Source organism: Oncorhynchus keta, chromosome 29 (genome assembly GCF_023373465.1).
Source record: "Oncorhynchus keta strain PuntledgeMale-10-30-2019 chromosome 29, Oket_V2, whole genome shotgun sequence".
NCBI lineage: Eukaryota > Metazoa > Chordata > Actinopteri > Salmoniformes > Salmonidae > Oncorhynchus > Oncorhynchus keta.
In genome coordinates this window covers 26,058,585-26,067,355 of record NC_068449.1, presented here as the reverse complement: position 1 = coordinate 26,067,355, position 8,771 = coordinate 26,058,585, and positions in this window count along the sequence as shown.

Here is an 8,771-nt window from a genome sequence, read left to right as displayed (position 1 = left end):
TTTGTGAGACACAGAGGTGGTGAATGGATGATCTCTGTATGTGTGGCATTCACTATGAAGCATGGAGGAGGAGGTGTGATGGTGTGGCGGTGCTTTGCTGGTGACACTGTCAGGGATTTATTTAGAATTCAAGGCTCCACAATCACCTGACCTCAACCCAATTGAGATGGTTTGGGATTAGTGGTCCTTCTGTGGCTCAGTTGGTAGAGCATGGCGCTTGTAACGCCAGGGTAGTGGGTTCGATTCCCGGGACCACCCATACGTAGAATGTATGCACACATGACTGTAAGTCGCTTTGGATAAAAGCGTCAGCTAAATGGCATATATTATATTATTATTATTATTATTATTAGTTGGACCGCTGAGCCAAGAAAAAGCAGTCAACAAGTGGTCAGCATATGTGGGAACTCCTACAAGACTGTTGGAAAAGCATTCCTCATGAAGCTGGTTCAGAGAATGCCAAGAGTGTGCAAAGCTGTCATCAAGACAAAGGGTGGCTACTTTGAAGAATCTCAAATATAAAATATATTTTGATTTGTTTAACACTTTTTTTGGCAACTACAATAGTAAAACTAGTAAAAATAAAGAAAAACCCTGTAATGGGTAGGTGTGTCCAAACTTTTGACAGGTACTGTATGTCTCTGGGCTTAGCTATACCACAGCCTCTGCCATAGAAGCAAACAGAGCATGGCTTTGTGTCCGTGGTTGCACCTTTGCAATGCAGAAAACCGCTCGTCAGTAGCTCAAATTGTTCAACACTAGAGACCTATTTTTCCAGAGCTAAAAAAATATATATACACAAATTAACCACCAAGAGCAAGGAACTATCAAAACAATTTCAAATAAATAAATCCTATTTAATCCCCAATTTTTTTAAAACTCGAAATGTGCAGTATGGATCAGATGAGATAGGAGTCATTACCACTAAATAAATTCTGTTAATTTTATATCCTATCAAGGTGTGCCACGGTTCAAAAAAGTTTAGAATTAAGGTAGTTAAGAGGGCAAAGTTAATGTCAGTGTGGGCAGTTGAATTCCAAACTTTTATTCGCTAGAAGACAGCTGGTTACACAAGAGAAGCTGAGTGCAGCCCACACACACACACACACACACACACACACACACACACACACACACACACACACACACACACACACACACACACACACACACACACACACACACACACACACACACACACACACACACACACACACACACACACACACACACACACACACACACACACACACACACACACACACACACACATACACATCTGTCCTCCTGATGCCTCTCCAGTCTCCTCTGCCCAGTCCCGAAATAGCAGCCATCCTCCTACTCCCACTCTTACATAAGATCACATTTCACTGCAGAGAAACTCATCGAAGTGTGTGTTTGTGTGTCTACATACTCTAGTAGGTTGTAAGGGAGAGGTGGTTTGGCATCTTTCGCCGAATGATGACATTGTCAACATGTTCAGTACCCTTCAAAAGCACATTTTGTTATGTTACAGTCTTATTCTAAAATTGATTAAATTGTTTTGGGATGTTGGGTGTTTAGTAATAGTAAAGTAGTAATACCGTAACATAGTGAAAGTATTATTAGTGTGTAAATAACCGGTCCCATGAGCAGCCCAGTGACAAGTGTTGCCATGGCAAAGGAGAGGTAGGAGCCCCACGACAGCACGCCCAAATCCCACCTTGGATACCCATGAGTCCGCTGCACACGCACACACGTATGATTCTGTGTGTGGATCCTTTACATCATTCATTTGTGTGTGTGTGTGTGTGTGTGTGTGTGTGTGTGTGTGAGTGTGTGTGTGTGTGTGTGTGTGTGTGTGTGTGTGTGTGTGTGTGTGTGTGTGTGTGTGTGTGTGTGAGTGAGAGATTGGGCCTCACCCTGATCCACAGAGAAAGCCTGAAAAGTCCGGCCATGCAGCTCATCCTGGAGGGAGGAGATCCACAAGGTCAATGGTAAAGTCAGATATTAGGTTACTGCCAGGTAACTGCCAAAATAATAGCACCTGCTTTCAATATACTTTGGATCCCTCATTTACTCAAGTGTTTCCATTATTTTGGCAGTTACCTGTGTTTACAGAAGAGAAAATTAATATTTCCATGTTTATGTGTAATATACTGTATATGGTGTGTATATTTACAGAAGAGAAAGAAGGAGACTTTCACGAAGGCAGTCCTCCCACCTAATGTTAGAGACATACGCATGGAACTCCAACGCCTCACGGACAGACACGTACCTCCTCATGCTACCCTCCTTTACACTGTAAAATATACACACACACAGATAAATACTGTACACTTACATAGAAAGGTTAGAGGTTTACTGAGATACTAACTGGAAAATGGTTGGCTGTGAGAGAGAGAGAGAGAGAGAGAGAGAGAGAGAGAGAGAGAGAGAGAGAGAGAGAGAGAGAGAGAGAGAGAGAGAGAGAAAATAAATAGCATCTAAAATGTATTTAAACATACCGTAAATATCTACATTTTGGTTTTCTTGTAAAGTTAGTGCTATTATATCACTGGAGGTTGGTGGCACCTCAATTGAGAAGAACGGGCTTGTGTTAGTGACTGGGGCAGAATCAGTGGAATGGTATCAAATACATCAAACACATTGTTTCCAGTTGTTTGGTGTCATTCCATTTGCTCCATTATTATGAGCCGTTCTCCCCTCAGCTGCCTCCACTGTATTATATGATACAATATCAAGTACTTGTTGCCTTTACAACTTGTCTAAGTTCTATTATCAAATGATTTCAGCCAGTGTATGGTTGTGGATTGACTGCGTTGGTTGAATCGAATGTTGGCATATTGGCAGTTCATTTGAAAAATGTATGGAATCATTCCTCTAAAACTGTTTGGCTCGTTAGCTAACAAAGATACAGTGCAGATAAATTCTTCAAATGTATCATTTTATAATTACTATGAGGCAACAGTTACACTGTCTGTCTGTCTGTCTGTCTGTCTGTCTGTCTGTCTGTCTGTCTGTCTGTCTGTCTGTCCCAAATATAACATTTACATTGCTTTCAGAAAGTATTCACACCCCCTTGACTTTTTCCACATTTTGTTGTGTTACAACCTACATTGAAAAGTTTGTCACAGGTTTGTCACTGGCCTACAGACAATACACCGTAATGTCAAAGTGGAATTATGTTTATTTTTATTTTTTATGTTGACTAATTAATGAAAAATGAAAAGCTGAAATGTCTTGAATCAGTAAGTATTCAACTCCTTTGTTATGGCAAGTCTAAATAAGTTCAGGAGTAACAAGTCATGCATTACAAGTCACCTAATAATTTGCATGGACTCACTCGGTGTGTAATAATAGTGTTTTATATGATTTTTGAATAACTACCTCATCTCTGTACCCAACACATATAATTATCTGCCTCGCAAAGGGCACATATTGGTAGATGGGTAAAAAAAAAGCAGACATCGAATATACTTTTGAGCATGGTGAAGTCATTAATTACACTTTGGAAGGTATTGCAATACACACAGTCACTACAAAGATACAGGCGTCCTTCCTAACTCAGTTGTCGAAGAGGAAGAAAACCTCTCAGGGATTTTAACATGAGGCCAATGGTGACTTTAAAACAGTTACAGAGTTTAATGGCTGTGATAGGAGAAAATGATGGACATTGTAGTTACTCCACAATACTAACCTAATTGACAGAGTGAAAAAAAAGAAAGCCTGAACGGAATAAAAATATTCCAAAGCCTGCATCCTGTTTGCAACAAGGCACTAAAGGAATATGTGTCCTGAATACAAGGCATTGTGTTTGGGGCAAATCCAATACAACACATTACTGAGTACCTGTCATGTTCTGACCTTAGTTCCTTTGTTTTGTCTTAGTTTTAGTATGGTCAGGGCGTGAGTTGGGGTGGGCAGTCTATGTTCCTTTTTCTATGATTTGGGATTTCTGTGTTTGGCCTGGTATGGTTCTCAATCAGAGGCAGCTGTCAATCATTGTCCCTGATTGAGAACCATACTTAGGTAGCCTGTTTTCACCCTTGAGTTGTGCTTGATTATTTTCTGTTCTGTGTCTTTCTGCACCGTTCAGGACTGTTCGTTTTTGTTGTTTTATTGTTTTTGTTCAAGTGTTCAGTGTTCGTATTAAATACAATATGGACACCTACCACGCTGCGCATTGGTCTGACACTTCTTGTCTAAAAATGATCAAGAACCAATTTGACAGAGCTTGAAGAATTTTTATAATGGACAAATGATATAAATCCAGGTGTGGAAAGCTTACCCAGAAAGACTCACAGCTGTAATCACTGCCAAAGGTGCTTCTACAAAGTATTGATTTAGTGGTGTGAATACTTATGTAAATGAGAAACATTTTCAATTAATTTGCAAACATTTCTAAAAACATGTTTTCACTTTGTCATTATGGGGTATTATGTGTAGATGCGTGAGAATATATGTAATTCATTTTGAATTCAGACTGTAACTCAACAAAATGTGGAATAAGTCAAGGGGTATGAATATATTCTGAAGGCACTCTCCATCCATAGTGACCGTACGTACGCCTGTCTCTGTTTCTGCTACAGCAGAATCCACAATGGAGCTGAGTAATATTATTAAGGACAGGAGTGGTTGGACAAGTTGACTACATGATCATTTACATGAAGGTGAATGAATAATACATGACAGTTTACAGGAACATTTTGGTTTCAACTGTGCCATGTTGCTGTTCCCGAAACTGCCTGAACCTTTAAACACAGGGGGTAACAAACAGTGATTATTTTAAGGGTGACCAGCTCATCTGGCGGCCAAGTGTTTGTCACGTGTTTGTTTGTGTGTGTGTTTGTAGTCTGATACGTCAGAGCCAGATCTTAACATGTAAAATATATTTTTGAAAGATATGTTTAACATACACTCATCTGTGCAATATACAGTTGAAGTCGGAAGTTTACATACACCTTAGCCAAATACATTTAAACTCTGTTTTTCACAATTCCTGACATTTAGTCTGAGTAAAAATTCCCTGTTTTAGGTCAGTTAGGATCATCACTTTATTTTAAGAATGTTAAATGTCAGAATAATAGTAAAGATAATGATTTATTTCAGATTTTATTTCTTTCATCACATTTCCAATGGGTCAGAAGTTTACATACACTCAATTAGTATTTGGTAGCATTGCCTTTAAATTGTTTAACTTGGGTCAAATGTTTTGGGTAGCCTTCCACAAGCTTCCCACAATAAGTTTGGTGAATTTTGGCCCATTCCTCCTGACAGATCTGGTGTATCTGAGTCAGGTTTATAGGCCTCCTTGCTTGCACACACTTTTTCAGTTCAGCTCACACATTTTCTATAGGATTGAGGTCAGGGCTTTGTGATGACCACTGTAATATATTGACTTTGTTGTCCTTAAGCCATTTTGCCACAACTTTGGAAGTATGCTTGGGGTCATTTGGGGTCATTTGAAAGACCCATTTGCGACAAAGCTTTAACTTCCTGACTGATGTCTTGAGATGTTGCTTCAATATATCCACACAATTTTCCTAACTCATGATGCCATCTATTTTGTGAAGTGAACCCCCACAACATGATGCTGCCACCCCCATGCTTCATGGTTGGGATGGTGTTCTTCGTCTTGCAAGCCTCCCCCTTTTTCCTCCAAACAAAACAATGGTCATTATGGCCAACAGTTCTATTTTTGTTTCATCAGGCCAGAGGACATTTCTCTAAAAATTACGATCTTTGTCCCCATGTGCTGTTGCAAACCGTAGTCTGGCTTTTTTATGGCGGTTTTGGAGCAGTGGCCTCTTACTTGCTGAGCGGCCTTTCAAGTTATGTCGATATAGGACTCGTTTTACTGTGGATATAGATCATTTGTACCTGTTTCCTCCAGCATCTTCACAAGTTCCTTACGTGTTGCTCTGGGATTGATTTGCACGTTTCGCACCAAAGTACGTTCATCTCTAGGAGACAGAATGTGTCTCCTTCCTGAGCGGTATGACGGCTGCGTGGTCCCATGGTGTTTATACTTGCTTACTATTGTTTGAACAGATGAGCGTGGTACCTTCAGGTGTTTGGAAATTGCTCCCAAGGATGAACCAAACTTGTGGAGGTCTACAATATTATTATTTTTAAGTCTTGGTTGATTTCTTTTGATTTTCCCATGATGTCAAGCGAAGAGGCACTGATTTTGAATGTAGGCCTTGAAATACATCCACAGGTACACCTCCAATTGGCTCAAAGGATGTCAATTAGCCTATTAGAAGCTTCTAAATCTATTACGTAATTTTCTGGAATTTTCCAAGCTGTTTAAAGGCACTGTCAACATAGTGTATGTAAACTTCAGACCCACTGAAATTGTGATACAGTGAATTATAAGTGAAACAATCTGTCTGTAAACAATTGTGGGAAAAATTACTTATGTCATGCACAAAGTAGATGTCCTGACCGACTTGCCAAAACTATAGTTTGTTTACAAGAAATTTGTGGAGTGGTTGAAAAACGAGTTTTAATGACTCCAACCTAAGTGTCTGTAAACTTCTGACTCAACTGTTTAACATGCGGCAGGTAGACTAGTGGTTAGAGCGTTGAGCTAGAAAACAGAAGGTTACAAGATTGAATCCCCGAGCTGACAAGGTAAAAATCTGTCGTTCTGCCTCTGAACAAGGCAGTTAACCCACTGTTCTAAGGCCGTCATTGAAAATAAGAATTTGTTCTTAACTGACTTAAAAATAAAATAGCACAATTAATGGGCTTGTAAATTATGATAGAACACATATCTAAGCAACGTGAACATGACAGAGAGAGGGATAGGCTTGAGTCTTTTATTCAGCTATCAACAAATTATTATCTTTCCAAATATATATATAGAAATCCACTCTGGGCAAATGGCCTGTGGCACAAAAGGAAACATAGTTTACATCACTGCTACTTTAGCCATGTGTCATATTAAGTAAAAACACAGCTAATGAAATGTACCATTAAGGTAAGACTTTACTTGACACCCAGCATCATAACACGTTATGACACGGTCATAACCATGACATATGTCATAACAGCTGATATAACTTGTCATAACCTGTTATAATATGGTCATAACACTGTCATGACACATATTTAGACCTGTTGTGACACATATTGCGTTATTTTATGGCTGGTTATGACACCTACTTAAAAGTGTCAAAACCCACAAAACATTCCATAGCCTATAGCCTGTAATTGTAATTGTGCACACGTTGATGTCAGACATGCACCTTCCCAAAATACTCTGTTGCTGATGACTGGGATGAATGCAGGAGCAGATTTCAGGAGCAGGACAAGACACCTTATTTTTGACTGATGACTGAAGGGCATGTACTGTACATGATAGGCCTATCTGGCTGATATGATTATGATGGTCATAATGCTTCTCGACAGTGTCATAAAGTATATTTTCTTTGTCCAAGTAAAGTGACACAGGATGATCATAACGCTTCATGACAGTGTCATAAAATGTTATTTCAAATATTGTGAAAAAACATGACTGTAAAGAATTCATTACAACAACAAATAAGGATTTAAGAAATAAACTTTCAACAATAGGAAACTTCTTGGCAGGGAAAAAACAAATTTGAATAAATGTGGGCACTTTTGACACTCTTATGCATGTGTCATAACCAGCCATAAAATAAGGAAATATATGTCACAACAGGTGTAAATATATGGGTCATGACAGTGTTATAACCATATTATGACAGGTTATGACATGTTACGTCAGCTTTTCTGACATTTTATTCCATGGTTATGACCATGTCATAATGTGTTATGACACTGGGTGTCAAGTAAAGTGTTACCGAAGTTAATATATTTTGGAAGGATTGTACAGAATCATACAGCAGGGTAGAGTGCCAACACAATCAAATGGCATAGACATTAGCGCCATGGGGTCAGAGGTGTGCGGGAGGGAGCTGGCCAGGGAGTGGCCTCAGCATCTGGCTTGGAGCCATTGTGGTGGTCGCATCAGTTGCATTGTAGAGTTTCCGCCCCATATACCTGCTGTTAGTTGGAAGAATTTTAGCAGGATGATTGGTGGGCAGTGCTCTAAAGCATGGGGGGAGGTGGTGGTACGAGAGTGTTCTCCACATAACCAGGATACATCCCCAACAGGGAGGAGGTGGTACGAGAGTGTTCTCCACATAACCAGGATACATCCCCAACAGGGAGGAGGTGGTACGAGAGTGTTCTCCACATACCCAGGATACATCCCCAACAGGGAGGAGGTGGTACGAGAGTGTTCTCCACATACCCAGGATACATCCCCAACAGGGAGGAGGTGGTACGAGAGTGTTCTCCACATATCCAGGATACATCCCCAACAGGGAGGAGGTGGTACATGCTTCTTCTGTAGACACATTTCCAAAAATATTAGTAACATTCTCACTGTTAAAATACAACTGTCCACTACTTTAAATTGACATGCATTAAAGTGAATACCTCACCTTTAGTCTGAGCCAGCCACCACTTTTAAGACAGCAGGGGTCTTAGGCTCAGCCACTGGCTGGCTGCCAGTTTGGCTCTGAGGGTTGCCCTTGGGGTGGTTCACCACTGATAAATGAATGGTTACATGAAACATCACAATTATCATTTGGTCACTCAATGCGTCACATGTTACTTAACAGGGCCCATCACATAGAGATAGAATCCATGGATTCTATGGCCCATCACATGTTTCCTATCTTTTAATATTATGTTTTTTTGTGTACCGCACCACTGAAACTGGCTCTGAACTTGTTCTTAACTGACTTAACTAG